This window comes from Ammospiza nelsoni, chromosome Z (assembly GCF_027579445.1).
Source record: "Ammospiza nelsoni isolate bAmmNel1 chromosome Z, bAmmNel1.pri, whole genome shotgun sequence".
NCBI classification, from domain to species: Eukaryota; Metazoa; Chordata; class Aves; order Passeriformes; family Passerellidae; genus Ammospiza; species Ammospiza nelsoni.
The window spans coordinates 75,725,544-75,745,402 of NC_080669.1; the positions used below are offsets into that span (position 1 = coordinate 75,725,544).

Sequence of the window (19,859 nt, forward strand, 5' to 3'; positions counted from 1 at the left end):
TCTGGTTGTATTTCAAGATACAGTCTGACGAAATAATTCTTATTTCATAAGAATTAGATGCCTAGTTTGCACCAGACAACTCTGACTCCTAGTATGGCTAGAGACTGGTTATTTAGGCTGTTATCATCACTGAATCACTAAAATTCCTCTTTGTGCAACTTTTGTCACCTACTGAGAACATATCATGGCTTCTCTTCAGGTACTTGTCCAAGTTAATGAATCTATGTTAGTGAAGAAAGTTTTCTCAGCTCAGAGTCCAGGGAACTTATCCAAAACCCACTGGATTCAAAGGGACATTTTCCATGACAAAGATTTAAACAAAGCCTGTTACTATTAACATGAAGTCCTGGAGGGAATGATTGCTGTTCTTAAAGACATATTTTATCAATATTAATGTTGTTGTGGTGTCAGTGGTGTCAATGCCTTCTGTGGAAGAAGACTGGTGAGAAAGCCATCATTAACATAAAATATTTTCTGAGTTGTTCTGCATGAAATGAAGAAAATAAAAAAATCTGTCATAAAGTCTTCTAAAAAAAATAAATTGTGCTTAAATGGCTTCTGTTTTACATGTGCTATGAGCACAAGTTAGTGAGGATGACATCAGTGAAAACAAATAAACAGTGTAATGAAAAATCTGCTGCCCCTAAACACCAGTAGAAATTCTTATCACCTTCTCTCCTATTTTCCCAAGTCATGAGTGTGCTATTTTTCATTCCACAAGTGGAATGAAAACTCTTTTACAGCTACTACAAGAAAGCCTATATATTTTTTTCTGGGCAAGTCAGCAAGAGTGTGAACTGGAAATTATATATTTATTTTTGAAAATTGAAATACCCATGACATTGAAAATCGATATCTTTTTTTACCCCTTCTGTGAAAAACAAGTAATGCTATAGAAAGACTTCAGATCTCACCAAGCAGGAAAAAGACAGCAGTAATTCAGTATTTGTGGCACTTACTTAGACCTAATGGAACTCTGGGTTCTGGTCCTGCTTTAAGAGCTATTTATATTAAATTGTGAGTGGATTCAGGGCAGAGTTCTTGGAGCAGGGGTCAGAATTCAGGTCGCCCCTTCTTGGGACAAGTATTCAACTTGACACATTCTAGTAGGAATCTGGAGAAATCTGTGTTGTTCTGGTTTTGTATTGGCTATCTTTAGGCATCTTTTGCAATAAGAACACTGACGGAAGGGAGTTGTGCTAGAGAATTATTTATGAAAGCCAAGTGCTCAAGGGCAAGGCCATGCGTGACTTTGAAGCACCTAAGAAAGAAGCAGATCTTGGAAGCCAGACTTTCCAAAAACTCTTTCAAAGCTTCTTCCAGCCATAGCTCTCTTTGTCTCTCAGTAGGCACAGGAAAATAGCTCACAGCATCTAGAACAGAGCAATTTCCTGTGAACTAATACTCAAAATTCCAAGCCTACGTTCATGTTGTGTTACTATATGTATGACCCTCTTACTTATAAATTCCAGTCTGTTAAGGGTAAGACTGACAGAAAAATTATACAGATACTGTTCAGAGTGCAGGAGGAAATATGCTGAATAGGCCATTATTTGGCCATCATCTATGTAATGCAGGGGCCAAAAATGTTGAAAACAGATTTTTTTTCTTGTTGTGTATATTGAAGAAGAAAAGGTTACCCAAGGTTTTCTATGCATTTGGCTCAAGGATGCTGCAATATGAGAACATGTGATTTGTTAGGGAAATCCTATGTGACTCCTCTACAGCAGCTAACCGAGTAAACAAGAAGTGAGCTGGAACTTTCTGTACAAGGACTTTTACTGGAATCAGTCGGAAGCTTTTGAATATACTCAGGCTTCCTCGGGAGGGTCCATCTGTTGCTGCATGCATCATCTCTCAAACAAATGAACTTTGAACGCTCATGATTTTCAGATTAAGGACTTCAGAAAAGGTTTTTCATCCCCCTACAAGTTCAAGGACATCTTATCATTGTCATTTCTGTGCGAGTGGATAGACTTTTATAAAATATGTTCTAGACTCCTATTTTTAATAGGAAATAAACAGCATAAACCTTTCATTTAATAAACACTTAATCTTAACAATTTTGCTGATAATCTTCCTGTACAATATGAGTGTCTTCAAAAGGCAATTTTTTTGCTTATCTCCACATGTAGTTTTCAGACATTCAAGCTGGCACCTCTCTGTGCTACTAAATATGAAATTATTCAAAACTTCTGATCTTATTCTAAGCCTTCATCTATAAAAATCACCAGTGCATTTCTTTATTTTACTCCAATGAAAACCATATGGAATCACTAAATACTGAATGCTCGTCTATCATCATCAAATTATGTCACTCAGGAGAAGTCAGTGGAAATGTGTTCTTACAAAATCACAAGCTGAAGACACAAAAAATAGGATTATTGCTGAAAAAAAAAGAAAAAAAAAGAAAGCTGGCCAAAGCACCTTCGTTCATTCTTACAAACGATTTTTAGCCTTCTTTCTGCACTGAAATTTCCAGAGGAACATCAAGATCTTGACAGATAATACAGACATTTTCTGATATGAAAGTGCTTCTATTGAAGTTGGTGACAGGTGCATTTTGGTGTATTTGCCCCTCTTTTACTCCTCCTCTGTTTTTTTGCTTTGTTTTCTAATTTAAGCATTTTCACTTTATTTCAGAAGCGGGATCTCAGCTCGAAACTGTTGGTTTGTGATTGCAGAAACAAATATCAGCAGTGAGAGGTCATCAATTTTTAAATTAATCTCCTTGTCTCTACAGTGATTATCCTGTTTGGCTGAGCTCAGTAGCAAAAGCACAACAATATTTCATGCCAGAATTCAATAATCACTGGATTTGTAAATCTGTGGCCACTCTCCTGTGAGTAATCCTCCACTTTTGCACCTTAACCACTACAGCCCCATGCTTTCCAGTTATTGTTTCCAATACAGAAATTGCCGGTGAAAATTACTTGTCATGTCATATATGCTGCCATTTCTAAATAATTTGACTGAAGCAGAGCAAAGCCCCAAAATCTATTCAAAACAGCTTATACAAGACTTACTTGTAGATGAAGACTGGACTCCCTGTATTTAAGTTTTCAGTTCAGTTGCCAGCTTTATGGGCTGTTGTAGCAACCATTCAGGCTGAAAGCAAAACACGACACTGGGCACCTATCCAGTCTTCAGAAATTATACTTTGTACCTAGGATATTCCTAAGATTCATGTATCCTATCATTCCTGGTAGTTTTTTATGAGCCTTACAGGTAATATTTCCTCTCAGGTCCCCCACTTCATTTGAGCAACTAACAAAATTTAGGCTGTTGTAGATGATTCATATTCAGAGAAGAAGGTAGCGACAGAGTCAGACCTTTTGTGTTGCACCCTGGTTTATGTGCAAAGACCCCAGTAAGCCTGTATTCCTGATCACCCTGTAACAGCTGGATGCTCTTCCACTGCCCCTAAGTCCCTGTTTCTTTCAGCCACCACTCACAGGAGCTCTCATCTAACTTTATATTGCTTGTGGCATGTGCTTCTGCAGTGACTTCTCCTATTTTCATGCAACTTTCTTGTCCTGCTCATTTGTTCATTGGTCATACAGACCTTCACAAATATGTATCAGAAAAGTTATCCTAGCAAAAGTTTGGGGCAGAGAAAATGCTTTTTGATGTTTTTTCCAAATACCAATAGGCTCACGCATTCTCTGGACAAATATTGGTTTCAGTTCTGCTATTCTGAGGCAGTGGGAAAATGGGTAAATGTCTTAAGGATACTGGAACACCCAAGACAGTCTTGTGACTTCACTGGGAAACAAAGAACACAATATTTTATATGTCTTTTGCAAACCTGGGAGACCAGTGCCAAAAGATGTACTTTGTAGAGATTCCAAGCTCCTGTCATCAAAATCCTGTCAAGAAGATCACACTCCAAAGAGCATCAGGAAGGTAGAAACTGCTGATGCCTAAGGCAGCTCTACATGTTTTATTTTCTCTAGGTCTGGATCTGCATAACTTTTCTTGCTTTTCACAAGCCATCAGGACCTTGGATTTTGCTGGATGAAGGAGTCATATAAAAATATTGTCATGGAGTTCTTTGTCTGTTCATAGAATGCTACAGATTCTTCATTATCTAAATAATTTTGGATTATTTTAAATGCTATAGGTTCCTTTCTTCAGAACTTACTAGGCCTTAACAGGAGATTTTGAAGGTCACAAAAAAAACAGACTGGAAAAGTAAAATGTTGTGAAATATAGTCCCTTGGTAGTGTGTTTGTTGCCTCTCTTTCTGAGTTTTGTAAAACCAAACTAAATACTTTTATAACAATAAATCAAAAGAATATAGAAAATTTACCAGCCTGGAACAAAAAGAAAACTAAACTTTATAACAGAAGTGATATGTGAAATTTGGATATTGATTGTATTTTGGGTATAGATTGATCAGTGATTGTTACTAAATTTATCAAAACTATTCAGAAGCTGCCCAATGTTCCTTCCCTTTTGACTAACAAAAGAGGTTTTCATGAATAAAACTCTTCCTCAAGAAAAATCAAACTGTATAGATTTTGAAACTTGCAAATATTATTCAATGTTGCATTAATTTCAAAAGCAAAATTGCAAAAATATACAAATTTTTGCAAAATTGCAAAATAATATACAAATTATATGTTAATTACATTTGTTTCCAAAGCAAGCATTAACAAACACCCTTTAAACATCATTAATGGGCTTTTAGGAATAAAATTATGGGGAAGAAAGAGTCACAGTGATAAAGTAACAATCTTTCCAGTGATAATGTCACTACAGTTATCCTCTCTGCTCTGTTCATCTTTTTCAGGAAAAGTTTTGTGAGAGTGTAGGTCTTATGGTATAGAGTTCTTTTCCCACTAAAACTGACAGCAAAGTTTGCACAGGCCTGATATGCTCCTGAATACATCAAAGACAAGGGATTTGTCACTTTGCCTGGCCAGATTTGATATTAAACATACATGCTAGTAAATACGGAGCTGGTTTTATCCCTCAATAAAATTTAACATTTACATAGCTTTATCTTTCCAAACTGCTGTAAGCTGCAAATGCCTAGCTAAACAGAAGGATAACCCTTCCTCTCTAATCTTTAGAGTGCCAAGCTTGCCATTTGTTTCCAGTACAGAGATTTCTTGTGAAAGTTATCTCTTGCACAGTGCTGAAATTAGAGGGGAAACTTTAAGGCATGTCTGGGAGACTATTTAGTGGGTTGGTTCTGCAGCTAGTGTTTTGTCTCAAAAGTTAAGAGTAGCGTCACATTTGGTCAGTGACTGCTGCAGAATAGAATGAGGGCTCGCTCCCTGGAAATTTCTGTGACACTTGGCACCACAGACTATAGACCTTTGTAAGCAAGTGCTAGGGTAGCTTTTAACCAGCTTCAGAATAACTAAGCAAAAGAGCAAAGGAGAGGGGAAGGGGGAACAAAAAAGAAAAAAAAAAAAACAACCATGATCCAATTAAAACAAGGACAGAAATAGAGAGGCAATAGTATTTGCAGAGCTGTAGTAGCTAGCAAAACTAACAATTTTTGGGTGTTTAAGGTAGGACTGCTCCCAGATTTTCTCTTCTAAAACTCAAATACTTGTTTCTGGGTCAATCTGAGACTGATGAGTAGCTCCCTTTGGAAGCAGAGTTATTGTTGTACTTCTTACCAGCTGTGAGAACCCATCCCACAGGCCAACTGGTACAAATTCCCCCTGAAGCCTTTGGTACACTCCCTCTTTCTGGAGCCAGTTGCACTACCAGACCAGACTTCACATCCATGTGCAATAACAGCAGCCTGCAGTCTCTCTGGCAACCACTTCTTGCCAAAAAAAGCAATGATTTATGCAACCACTGTCATCTGTGCCGCATATAAGCTTATCTCCTAGTTCCAGAGCCTCTTTCTGGGGCTGTGGGCACTGGAGCTGAGTGATGCTTGCTCTGCTATCAATGCAGGACGGTGCTGCTCTGTACTCACAGCTGGAAACAGAATAACCAGCCCTGAATTCCCCAGAGTCACCTTTTCTCGCTGCTGCAGAGCTTTGGCACATACTCATGGCTGCTGTAAATCCTGCCTCCTCTGGATGTAGGGAAGGCTAGGAAGAACCCTTTACCACTCGGGTGACAAAAGAAAACATGTTAATGGCACAGCTTATATTAGTGTCGAAGAAGCGGGTGTTTCAGAGTTTTAGCACATCTTTCTGTCCAGGCTTTCTCTTCTGCGGGTGGGCGGAGTCAGGCCATTCTGAAATAGCTCAACACAAAGGGTTGTATTCCCGTGAAGTCCGGGAAAGTGGTAGGATTGCACAAGACAGTTGTCAAGGTTGCTGCCTGTAATAAGGGACAGGGTGAATCATAGTCTGACTGTCATGGGCAAATACAAGTTTCTTCTCTGCTTTCTGAGAAAGCCTCACTGTTCTGTGTGAAAAACGCACGGTTTCTGCACCCGAATACAACGGGGGAAAAAAGCATGTCTTGGAGCAGGGATCAGAAACTTTGCACTTCCCGCTCCCTTCACTTCTTCACTTCACCACCTTTACTCTCGCTTCAGCCCTCTGCCTCCACTGCTTCCCTCTTGGTTTTTAAGGGATGTCTACGGTTCAAAATCAGAGTGGACAGTGCCCTCTAGCCTAAGGAGGCGGCCAGAGCACTCTGGGGGCACGGAAAAGCCTCAGGAGCATCCCCTTCCCATGGCACTCCAGCTCTTCCACTTCCCAATCCAGCCTTCAAAGCCTGTATGCACACTTATGATGGCATTTCTTGTTTCTCCCTTGTGACTACAGAGAAACAAATTTCCCTAGTGTTTAAATCCAAGAGAGGGCTTCAGGGCCACAAATGCCAATTGAGGCTTGAGTAGGACCGTTGAGTAGATAGGGCAAGACGTGACACAAAATATTGATGTTAATGCTATCATCTACAAAGCCAGAAGAGATTCCATCTAAATGTGACTTCACACGGTGTGTGTATTTTACATCTTAACAGGCCAAAACTTTCAGAGTCCTCCTTGGCATCAGTTTTGCCAACTACAGCCATGAGGCAGAACACTGCATGTGAGGCCAGGGGTCTGGAACAAGGCATGGTAGAATTGCTGCCTGTTGGTACACAAAAGTCAAAAGACAACAAAACTTCAGCTTACAGAGCTATGTAGAGGAAGGCAAAATTGAGAAAACAAATGAAACAACAGGAATTTCCGTTTGGCTAGAACAAGTGCTCTGTGCTCAGCAGGTTGCTTCCTGAGAGCCTTTTCCTGTGTTCTCTAGATGCTTTATTATACATTTTAGGTTCAGCAGAGAGTGTGTCAGGACCTTGACTTTTAAGCTTGCAATTTTCCTTAGAGTGAAGGAGAGCTAGTAGCCTATCCAAGTAGGAGGAACATCAAATTGCCAAATGCTGCAGTGTCTATATATATTTGTCAGGCCACATTTCACAGCAGCCCCATGCATTAAGCAGGGAACAGACACAGGCTGAAGAGGCATTCAATACTTAGAGACTGCAGCAGCCAGAATGCCAAAACCAAACGCCCTCACTGAGGCTTCACTGAACTACCTCTAAAATTGCAGATAAAAGCCTAATAAAAGCTTCTGGCATGCATGTTTTCCTCAAAGTCAGGCACTCCTCCCAGACAAGTTAGCTTCCCTGTTCCAGTGGGCATCCAAATGAATCAGTCATAGAGTTTTGTGGAGGGTGAGCACTGCTGTCATGCTCAGATGTGGGCTCACAAAGAGTAGAGTCCAGATGATCTCTGCAACTAGGACACAGCTCACCTCCCTCAACTATGATGCCTCAGAAAATGGACAGAAGGCAAGTTCCTTTTTTCCTCAGATTCCTACTGTCAGTTCATCCTGGCTATTGCAAGCGTGCTTGAGTCCCTGGCTGTGCCTGAAATATTCCAATCCAATGGCTAAGGCACAAAGCTGAAGTTTGAACGCAGCACCTCCACCAGACTGTCAGCCTGGAGCCCAGGACTGTGGTTTGACACACAGCAGGAGTGCTCCTTCAGCTTCTGCCCTTGGATGTTAACTCCAGCCCTATAGCCCTTTAATCTTTGCCCTTGGCTGTTTATTCCTGTTTATTCCTACCTCCTACCAGCCTTCCAGAGGCTTGATGTTTGTACTTAGTGTAGCTCACAGCAGGAAATCTATTCACTTAAAATATAACTTGAGGGGAGGTTAATTAAAAAAAAAAAAAAAGGAATCTGAAAAAAGAAAAAAAAAAAAACAAAAGAAAAAAGAAGCAAAAATTTAAAAAAAATAAAAGAAGTAATTGTTTCCTCAGTCTGTATTACTGTGTGGAAATATGCAAAATATTATTTTTATGTTTACACAATTCAGAATCACAGAATAAGAGACATGTGATGGATGCTGAAGCTCACACTGGTGGCAAAAAAGGCACCTGACAAACCGTAATCTAGGCCAACACATGCATCAACTCATTAACATGCATGAGATTGTGCCTCACAGCACCTGTCTGAAGAATGTGCTTTGCAGCCCCCCAGGTGAGCTGTGTTTCAGAGCAGGGAGGACAGAACAGAGACAAGTGACTGTGAATCCATTTTAGCTCAGTGCTGACAGATGTGGTTCTGTGACCCCTGGCTGGTCTGCATCTCATGTGGCCCCAGTGGGGAATGAATGCCTGCCTGGACATCCAACTTGGCCAAGAATGGAAACAAGACAAAGCATGCACAGTCACACAATTTTCAGCATGTACATACACTTCTGGTGTCTCCACTGCTGTCCACACATGTTCTAAAAATGGTTTTGCAGGAAATTGTTCTCTGCCTAAGGAAGCTCAGCCTTGCAGCTGATGCTTCAAAAAATCAGGCCCTCTGCAGGCAGCTCCTTTGGCTTTACCAGGTTATGCAGAGGCAAATTAAAATTGCCATTAGTCTTCAAACTACTGAAAAGCAAAAGTGCTTGTTACAACAGATGGGAGGATGTAAGGAGGTACACAGATATGTAATTAAGTCAATACTAGGTTAGAATTGTATGTCATTATAGAGTTTTATTATTGTAGACAATAATAAAAATAAGGTTGAGAACAAAAATAGGTCCACCTTGGTGGAAACTCCTAGAATAGATATAGAATTTGCTGTAATAAGTAACCTCATGCAAAGAATTGCCTGCTTTTATGAAAACTGCTTTCAGCCTGACTTCCAAACATGCTGGAAATATCTGCTTTACTAAGGTTAGCACTTCTGTTTGTGTTCAAATGCAGACCTTTTATTAGCCTACAAGAGAACTGTGGTTAACAAGGGTAAATAAAACACTAACAAAAAGCCCCAGTATTTTTAATCAGGCCCAGAAAGGACAAAGTTTCTTCTAATAACTGCATTTTTCCATCATATCCTCCAAGGCCGCACTTTGAGGCATCTTATTTGCATATTGTTTAGTACTGTAACATCCCAAGCTTTGATGCACTGCGTCAAGAAGTATTGAAACCCACATCTGAAAAACAACATGGAAAGACTGGCAGAAGGAATGCTGTGAACCATGTGAGTACAGAACTTCCTGTTTTCCTGAAAAGCATTTGTTACATATCTCCACCTCCTCTCTAGCTGAGCTCTCTTTGTCTCACTACTTCTATGCTGATGCATAGAAATTAGCTTCCAAGCAGTGAGTGGGCTAGCAGATCTGTCCACGGATAGTGCTGGAGAAGTCATATTTCTTTCCCTGGATTCAGTTCAATGGGGACAGAGTGTTGCTGCCTGGAAGCTTTGTGCAAGGAGAATTTTGAAAATTCTAGGGACTTACTTGGGATTCACTGAAACTGGCAGCTCAGCTTGAGTTACATGAATTCTGGTTGAATGGAGATCAGCTCTGGAGTGCATCTAAAGTTCATAACAGCTTAGAGTACTTCAAATTAATCCAACATTCATTGGACATGTTCAGGCCATGGGCTGATGAACAGAAAATCTGAAGCAACAACTTACTAAGCCTTGTAGTACAGAGGGCATTTCTCGGTGAGATCTCTTAGAAATAGATAAAGCATGGCAGTATGTAGCTGATAAATTGGTGATCAGAAAAGTGTGACTGACTGTCGGGAAAGGCATTGCACCGGAAATAGAGCCAACACAACAGTGACAAAGAGTTGTGAAATAAGGAGCACAGTTGAAACGACAGGATGTTTGAATGTGATACGCTGCTGTCAGGGAGCCAGTGAAGAGCCTTGTAAAACTACATGCATATGAATGTCTAAGATGTTCTTGGTATCTTTTATTTTCAGGTTTCCATGCTTCTCTGGCTATTACAAATCTAAATTGCTTCTGACTCTCATAAATCCTTTTTATTTCTTATGTAATTAGGCCCTTCCAGTACTGTACAAAATATGCTTCTTCAATTTCATATCTATAAATCATACTTAGTTCTAGGACTGATTCCACCAACTCTCCCACAATCATCAAGATTGTAATGATTTGTTGACGCTTCTTCAAAAATGTATATATGGCTTTATTCATTCCCAAGAACTATTCTATGTCCTACATCACTGTCTCAACAGCTGACCTCTCATGCTACTGTATTAGACTCAGCAATATGATGCATCCAGCGTGATGATTAAGCATGTGCTGTACTTTACACTGCAGTGTGAGCACCTGCAGGATGGCACAAGTGCTCAGACTGAAAAGCAGGCCTGCAGCTGTTAGTTGATTACGGCATGGAGATTGTTGCAGCAGGGGAACTTCAGCACCAGGACCCTTCTCAGGCACCAGTTCACTGCAGTCCCCCCTGTAGATGTGTTTAACTGAGGTATTAAGACTTAGCTAAATGAACTACAAATGGAAATGCCTGTTTGTGAGAGCATCAGAAGCCACACTAGAGCAAGGGTGGAAAGAATGAGCATTTCTAGACACAATGGGCATGACCAACCTTACTCAAATCAAGGAATGGTGAGGAGTGTGCTGGTTACATCAAGATCACAAGACAAGACCAAAAGTTCAGTTCCCTTAGCACAGGCTACTTGTCACCCACCCCCAAAACTGTGCTCTGATAACATGGGCTCAGATGACATCTTCTCAACAGGACAGCAGACAGGAGCCATAAAGGTGTGAAAATGAGAATATAAGGTGATGGGCAGAAACTTTTCCAAAGGTTCTGCAGAGCGAGGCAAGGAAGGGTCTGAGGCAAGATCAGACCACACCTGCTTGACTCAGGAGGATATAAAAGACCTGTTCAAAGGAATTGTTTGCAGTTGCCAGTGAAGATGGACCCAAGGTACTCAGTGAAGACTCAACAGCTGGTACCCCCACTTCTATCCTACACACAAATGCCCTGGTTAGACACAAAGATCTTGGCATTTGGCAATGTGTGGCAATGCAATTCCTCTCCTATCCCTCTCTAATGCAAGGGAGAAGCTTTACTTTCACTGCCAACAATAAGGGTCCTATTACGGACAGTGAATCCAATATTTCAACACCATGTATTTCCCGGGCATCTGAGGCAGATTTTTTTTCCCAGTGAAAGGAATGTGAGTGCATTAAATTTAATTTGTTTTGGCAAGTAGTGTTTTTCTTCCCATTTCTTTTTAAATTCATGGCACTATCAAAGTTAGTGCAGGTCAGTAGATCAAAGTCCTTCATTGCTTCTCCCTGTAAACACAAAAACCACAAAGGGCTACATGGTTTTCCTACAGACAAGAAAGACCGGGGAATTTTTTGAAGCCCTTTAGCAATATATTGCCAACACGTCCCTGGTTTTACAGTCGTAGGTCTTTAATGATGAATAAAATGCTCTGTATTTGAAAATTATTAATTACCAAGAGTTTATTTCTCTGGGATCAGTGTCCTCATTTCCAAGAAAAGCTCCATGTCAGCTTGACAACAAGAGATGCCTCCAATGAGAGTTCATAGGAAAGAACTGTTGCTTTGTAAGCGCACAAAAATACATGCACTATCCTCAGTACTCGAGGTTATTCTTGGCATGAGCAGAGGTTACTCCTGCATTTATCACAGCCAATCTGAGTTTTGTTATTGGCCTTCCTGAACACATTTAGTTAGACCCAAATTTACTTTGCTGGTTGTATTATATAATTTTGTTTTAAAAAAAACAGGAACTGATAGCCCATAAAAACAACCATTGGCAGACCTGTGCCGGCACTACTATATATTTGCAATTTCTGGCTTTTGTAAACACTAGTAGAAGTAGTACCTTTCAAACTCCTGGTTAAACTGTATGGTTTGTAAAATGTGCACACAGCTTCTCAGCAAAGGAAGTTCTCTAATATTCTTTATTGGCTGGAGGAAAGTGGGTGCCAAATACAACTGTGAAATGAGAAACAATGCACAAAGGAAAAGTTCCAGAACATCAACACATCCGTTCCTTTCCTCTGCCATAAATAACCAACACACCCTGAAATACAAGACTAAATGGCTCCAGGAAACTCTCATTAATGAAAATGCCCTAGCTGGACTTCTCACTTTCATTTGGAATTACATGGCTCAAGAAATTTTTCTGACCCAGACAGCAGATCTGTTGTTCTCTAAGTAATACTAAGCCCTGAGATAGACTAAAATAAACTGAAGCCAACCTACTTTCCATAGAGACTTAAACCTCTCCCCCTCAATGTCCAAAATATAAGTGTTGAAAGGCACAGCCCTGCTGCTGTTGACATCAGTGACAAGATCCTACACTGACTATATTAAGACATGGTTGTGTGTTCCAGCATCTGTCCTTCAGTTTTCTGGAAAACACAGATAAGGCAGGAAACAAAATAAATGGTCTTCTTGTATGTTCTCTGTGCAGATAAATTTCAAATTTCCTCATAAAATATAGCAGCTATGATATTTTATGGAGAAGACGTCATGATGAGACTGTATGCATGCACAGCATATTTACTGAAGATCAGAAGTGGCAGGGTAATTAGGTCACTCATTTATCTAGGAGATGTTTATATTAAAATTATCATATTTCGCTGTATAAAAAAGAGATAACTGATACCAACCACCTGTAGTCTTATCCTCTTGAAACTTGTGCTATACAGACTTGTCATAAATTGTACCATACCTAGAAATTTCTGTCTCTTAACTTCCAACTGAATCACTGAAAATTGACTCATTATTACAATATCAAAACATTAATAGAAATTGAGGAATATCCCTAGCTCTTTTTTGTCCTGGAACTCTCTTCTAATTTCACAATCACACTTTTCTGCTTAAAAAAACCTTCAAACATACACAGCTCCTCTATGAAATGTCTGTGAATTACAGGGAAGCTATCTGGCTAATAAAATAGAGGAAATAGTGAAAATTGCTATTGTTTGGTTTTGTGATCTAGAAAATTTGCAGATCTTCTGCCACTACTGATGGTACCATGCTACAGGGCTTTTGGACAAGTGAGATGCCTGTGAGCCTTTACTAAAGTTGAAATAGCATGAGCTGCAGAAAAGGAAGGTAGTACAATTTCATTTAATATTTTCAATGCCTTTTAAAGACAGTTCTTGTGTCATTTTCTTGGATGGAAACTTGCCTTTGTGTGTATCATCCATGGCACAAAGTACATGTTACATCCTCATGAAACTTAGATGCAGACTCTAGAGAGGGCACCAGGCTGCAGTTAATGAGATCTGGAAACAAAGACAGAGGCAGTCCTCCCTTGAACAGGTGTGTACAACGAAATGTCCACCTTCTCCTCAAAGCTTGTGGTGCTATGGGTATTCCCAGTTTCATTGGAATTTGGTTGCTTTTGCATGAAAGAAAGTAGAAGGGCTTCCGGGCTAGAATGGGAACTAAATGGGAAAATATTCTTAGGCAGCTGACATATCAAACCTCTTTGTGCCTGCACTGAAGACTTCACCACAGAATTAGCCATCCAGCAGCCTTTCTAGTGAGGACAGATTTGGTACTGTGAAAGGATGACTGATGTGCTGGAAAGGCAACTGCTTGAACCTACGAAATAGAAGATCCCTAATAGGGGTCTTGTCTTAAAGTCTATTCATCCTTGGAGTTGTGAGTGTTTCAATGTACATCAATATTCTGCTTGGGATTCAGCCAATGGCTGAATAAACCAATTATTTTAAACCAATAAGGTTTAAAATAATCCAGGAATTGTAGGTGTATAAGGAGACTCAATCCTTCCTCTTGAGAGGCCAACACACAGACAAGTATCTCAGGGTTCAAGCCCTGAAATCAAGGTGTTCTTGAACTAGAACAGATCTGAAGTCATGTATCATGATGCATGACTGAACCACAAGGTTCAGGCGCATCTTGCTGGTCTACTGCATGTCCAGTTCTGTTTGCACAACTAAAAATGCTGGAAAGGAGATAGAACAGTGCCACACTTCCTCTCTACAGAACAGCCTGTCTTCACTCATACCATGCAGGCAATGTGCAGGATGGCAGGAGAGTCTGGATTTGAGGACTTGAAATCTACTCAGCCATCATGGGACAAAAGTCTGGCCCAGGACTTCCATGCAAGTATTTGCAGTTTTCTGTCATCAGGGTTGTGAGAGATACAAAAAATCTGCAGCAGCTTGGAAAACTGCACTAGGAAAATGTAGGCAGAAAAACACAAGGAAAATCCAGCACTCACTTTTTCTCCCCACTCTCCTGTGGTTGACTGGGGCACAACAGAGGAGCCACAGGCTTGCCAACTGTTCTGATTTTATGGGTCTCGTGGCGTTTTTTTGTTTTTTTTTGTTTTTTTGTTTTTTTGTTTTTTTTTTTTTTTTTTTTTTAATTGCCCGACTCTTGAGACTGTGGGATTGTGAGGATTTCAAGTTTAATTTACAAGAGAGGCTGACATGCAACAGTTGCGGCTTCAAAGAAATGCTGGAGGTCAAGTCTCAGACCTCAAAAACTAGTGGCAAATACAAAGATAAAACCAATCAAAAATCGCCTGCATCTGTGGAGCCAGGCCCACCGCGTCCAGCCCTGGAGGTCTGGCAGCGCTGGAAGTATTCAAGGCACTTTTCTATGAAGGGTATTTGACCGCATCTCTGAGGAAACCCGAAAGGCTCAGATGAGATCCGCGCCTTCACCCTCCGGCAGCACACTCGCCGCAGCCCGCGGGGACCCAGCCTCACCGCCGGCGCTGCAGTGTCCCCGCCAGCTCGGGCCTCACGGCACCAGGGCCAAGGGCGCCGTCAGCCCGCAGCGCCGGGCAGCTTCGGCACGGCAGCACCGGGGCCGCTGCAGCGGGGCCGAACCGGGCCGCGCCGGGCGGCGGGGGACGGCGGTGCCCGGGGCAGGGCCGGGGGCGGCGGCGGGCGGTGCGCGGCGCAGGCTCCTCCCGCGGCCAGCCCGCCAGCCCCGCTCCTCCATCCCTCCCTCCCTCTCCTTCTCTCCCTCCCTCCCTCCGCGGCTCCATCCCTCCTTCCTGTCGGCGCTGCGCACTGCTGCCGCCGGAGCTGGGCCGCGCCGCGCACCCGCGGCATGCGGCCCCCTCAGGGCACGGCCGGGCGGCGCCGGGTGAGTGTGGGGCCGCGCCGGGCGCCCGCTCCCGGCCGCTCGCACCTGGGAGGGGGCGGCCCGAGGGGCGCGATGATGGATGTTCCCTCCATCCCTCCCTCGCTCTGCCCGCCCCGGGGAGGTGCCGGCCGGGAGGGGCGGAGGGGGGGTTGGCAGCCCCGCCGGGACCCAGCGCGGCGGCGGCGGGGATTTTCGGAGAGCCCCCGCTGCCTGCCTGGTGTCGTGCGGCTCGGGGCTCGGCCGCGGCTGGGCGCAGGTGGCGCCGCCGGGGGCGCGGCGGGCTCGGAGCCGGTGCGGGCGGAGAGAGAGGCAGCTCCCTCGGGGCGCGGGGGGAGACCGGCGGCTCCTCTCTGCCGCTGCCGGAGCCCGCGACTTAAATAGAGGCTGTGTTTTGTCAACAGCTCATTCTGCTGGCCGGCAGGTTGGCTGGCTCGAGGAGTGAGCAGCGGGTAAATACTATTTATGCCTATTTTATTTTATTTTATTTTGTTTTATTTTATTTCATTTTGTTTTATTTTATTTCATTTTATCATTTCATTTCATTTAATTTCATTTCATTTTATAATAAGAACCACCCTTTTGAAAAATGGACCTTAGGATGGGACTCCAAAACCCCTTCTGCATTTGGGGAACGTCCAGACATGCTGGGCGCCTCTCTGTGCACTGGCTGTACAGGGGCTCTGGCACAGCGGCAGCTGTGTCTGTTTTGAGTGATTGAATTTCTGATGTGTCTAGGTACCGTGTTTGAAAACGATCTGTGAAAGCCTTTGAGGCAGTTCTGTAAAGAACGTTATTCCCTTGTAAGATTCAACGTGTACATTTGAATTGACTATTTTGTACTGGCATGCTGTGTGTTACTTCGGTAGGAATTGGTTATATGCTTGCTTGCTTTTTCAGTTGTCATTGGTGGTGAATGCCTGGGAAGTTTGCTATGAATGAGAGTGAAAATCTGGATAAGTATTATAATCACCTATTACTGAGGAGAGTGGGATAGTGAGCTGCTGTGTAGGAATCGTCACTCCGATTCTTTTTGACAGACTTTTACACTTGTAATTACCATTGCAAAAATAGTCATATATTTATATTCCATTATCAAGGCCATGTCCTGTCAAAGTTCATTCAGGAAAGCTTGGGAATTGGGTTGATTTCTGCTGTATTTGAAACTCAGCTTGTTACCTAAGTAAGACAGTGTAACTTGCCTTTGATATCTCACCTGGAGGTCCATTCTGCCTTTTCTCCTTACTGCAGAAGAAATATTTAAATTCTTCCTAAACCCTTAGTTCAACCCAACGGCATGAACCCAGACTGCTAATAAGACTAAGTAGGTTTAGTAACTGTGAGAAAGATTGAACTCTATGTCATGCCACGTTCCCTCTCAAATCAGCATGTGGCATTGCCAGCTCAGACAGTATGTTTTTTTGGTGTAGATCCATCAGCGCCCACGTGCTCTATATATAAAGCTTTGCACATCCTGTAAGGAAGAATGCATGAATGTTTTGATCTGCAGTAAGTCTGTGCTTGTCCTTAGCTCATCAACCATTTTATGCTGCATGATTTTGGTGATAAAGATAACCTTTGATTTCTGTACATAAAGGTGAGAATAGACCTAGAAGTTTGCTGGATTTGGCCACAATTTGAATCAAGATCAAAACAAAACTTTGATGAGGGAAGGGATTGGATATGCAAAAGACAGGAGCAAATGTCATGAGTGTATCCACAGAATGAGTAGCAAGCACCATATCTGCACTTGATTTTTATTTGTCAGCGTGGCCATTAGCTGGAGATGGATCTGCAGGTTTCTTTGGAGAGGTCTAAAAAAAGGCAGACTAGTCTCAGTAGACTGCAGGGCTGTGGTCTACCTTGGAAAAATTGCAGAAAGTCACAAAAGGAAGGCTTACAAATCATTAAGTTGGAGCTGGTTTGGAATATAACTTTTAGGGAGTCAGTAGATCACCCAATTTTGTTTGCTTTCTGTTTACTAAGTATTTGCATCCTTTCATCTTATCTCTGTTTCACCTATTCAAACTTTTATCAGCATTTCTAAGTGATAACAGTTTCCATTGTGCACTCTCCAAACACACCACTTTAGTCACCTAGAGCAACCAGTGGCAAGCATTATCTGTGAATTAGATTGTGCAAAATCCCTTTACAGGTGTGCTGAGGAAAGGGAGAGACTTAACCTTCAGGTGAGGGCATTCTCTCAGACTTGCCGAAGGCAAATCAGGAATACATGGGAGCAGCCGCATGGGTGGAGATGCTCCTCTCAAAGGGAGGAGGACTTTTTCACAGGTGGCAAAGCTGCTGCTGCTGCTCTAGCAGGTATTCATAGGACTTTAATTTCAAGCACTTGTTGAGTTACAGTCTCTGGCTATAAGGTCACATCTAGTTCAGCATCATGCAGATGCGGGTGTTAGAGAATGTTTAAAAAAAATCTGAATTTATTGACATCTATATGGACCCATTGACATCCAGTGCTAGAACAGAATCTCTAAATGTATTAGAAACAGCTCTTTTAGGGTATAAATGTTGGATTGCTTAATCCAATGAGTGTCTGACAGCAAATTATGTGCTTTATGAAAAGATATATTTAAAGATGTATTTAAAGATGTTTGTAAATGTTGACTCTATCTTGCAGAATGCCATATTTCCCAAGGCTGATGCAGATGGATTATGTTTTTCTTTTGCCCCTGAGATTTAGTTATGATTATTCTTGACTGGTAGGCATCAAATTTGTGTAAAAAAAAAAGAAAAATAAATTGCTTCTAGGTAAGACTTGAGAAGTGCTCTGTGCTCCAAAGCTGGTTGATACATTTTGTTCCATAAGCAGTTTAATGTAAAAGATGACAATAACTTTTGGGACGCAGACCTGGAGTCCACGATCCTGCACTTCCAGTGAGTGTCATCTCACAAGGACATGAGTTTAGCACTGAGTCAGTGGTTGCTCAGCCTTCAGAATCGACAGAAGGGCTGGAGGAGTCTTCATCCTGACTCATCTGACACTTTGGGTAGCCTGAGGTGTTTCTGATACCCCCCGCAAGTGCTGCAGCGACTTGGGTTGCCTCAGAAAAGGGAACATTCCTGCTGCTTTCTTCTCCTATGTCTTTAAAGAAAAGCAGCAGCTTTTTTTTCTTTGGAACCTGATTCTTTGGTTCTCTGCTCATTTTATCAGCAGGTACAAGCAGGGAGTAGTTGCTTTGTGAATCTTGAGTGTTTAAGCATCAGGCAAGTGGTATGGTCCTGTCAAAGGTGAGACTGCATCTGTGCATGCTGATGCCTACAAAGTTTATCATCACCTCTCCTTTTATTTATTTTTTGTCTCTAATACTTACCTGCAACTAAGTGGGATTTTCAAACACATCTCTATTAGGTTGAAGCATCAGAATTTGGATTTTATACATGCTTAAATGCCTTCAGGCATGATCTACCAGAATCGTATGGATTTCTTCCAGAGTCATTAGCATGGCAATGATGAGGGCCATATAAATTCCTTGATGAACAGACCTATTTTCTTACCTGTATTTTGCAGGATTGAGGGGCAGCTAGGATATCTACCACCAGAAAACACAGAAGTCCCCTGTGTTCTTTGCCTTCCTTCCATACTGACTTACAAACTAACAGATTTTAATTAGAATAAATAATCTTTGGAAGTTCTTATCTATCCCTGGGAAATGTATTTGGGGGCTGTTTTTCATGCACATTATCATTTATTTGCCGCTCACTGATATCCTCCTTCCTTTGGAAAGTTTGCAGTCCCTACATTTACAGACTGTGGGAGCCCTGCTGCTGTGTGTCTGTAAGGTCCTTGAACTCCTGCAAGCACCAGAAGCTCAACAGGGCCTTTTGCCACTTTGCTGCTGTCTGCCTTTCCCTGCTGCTGTCTCTTGGAATCATTCCTAGCAGCAGGTTTCACTGTAAGCAGAAAGTGCTTAGGCTAAAAATAGCTCCTAAGCCATTGGTATGAATGTTGGTCAGGGTGTAAGGTTTTGAAGGGCATATGCCCCCCCTCCTTTCTGTGCACTGTCTGGAGCTGGCACTGCAGTGAGGTCAACTGTTGCTACAGCAGAACCAGCTTTCCCTTATCCCACAGGCAGGGAACTGCTGAGCTGTCAGCTGTTGAGTCCAAACTGTGCCTTTTACCTCAGGGAGCACAAGTTATAAAAGCACGTGTCATGGAAACAAGGACAGCACTGTGGCAATTCCCTGCTCCTTCTGCCTTGCTTCCTACCCTGCCAAAAATCAGGCCCTCAGCACAGCCCAGAGCAGATGATGGGCTGCTGTGTTGGCAGGTTGGTTTAACACCACCTCCCCCCTCTCTTGGGCCATGTGTGTCAGGGTGCAGTCTCCTTTCTCATCCCCATACCCCATAGCAAAACCAAAAGCACAGCCTTTCAGTCAGCCTCAGTCTTCTGAACTTTCCTTAAGTAGATAAAGATGTGCTTTCTTGAGGTTGATTTTATGTTGCAGCATTCCCTCCCCAGTCAGCCAGTTTCAGTGA

The 19,859-nt window shown here is 42.3% G+C and overlaps 1 protein-coding gene across 6 annotated transcripts in view; it reads left to right on the top strand.

Annotated features, from left to right (window-relative positions):
- Positions 1–19,859, top strand: part of LIFR (LIF receptor subunit alpha) — an 85,856-nt gene that overhangs the window by 17,890 nt on the left and 48,107 nt on the right. Inside the window, exon 1 of one of the 6 annotated variants that reach the window (XM_059492684.1) lies at positions 15,264–15,364. The exons of 1 other annotated variant lie outside the window; for it this stretch is intronic. The gene's annotated coding sequence lies outside the window, so the exon portion shown is untranslated. Of the gene's footprint in view, positions 1–15,263; positions 15,365–15,616; positions 15,814–19,859 lie in introns of those variants that run through there. 4 more of the 6 variants (XM_059492687.1, XM_059492682.1, XM_059492683.1 and 1 more) reach the window with 4 other exon arrangements.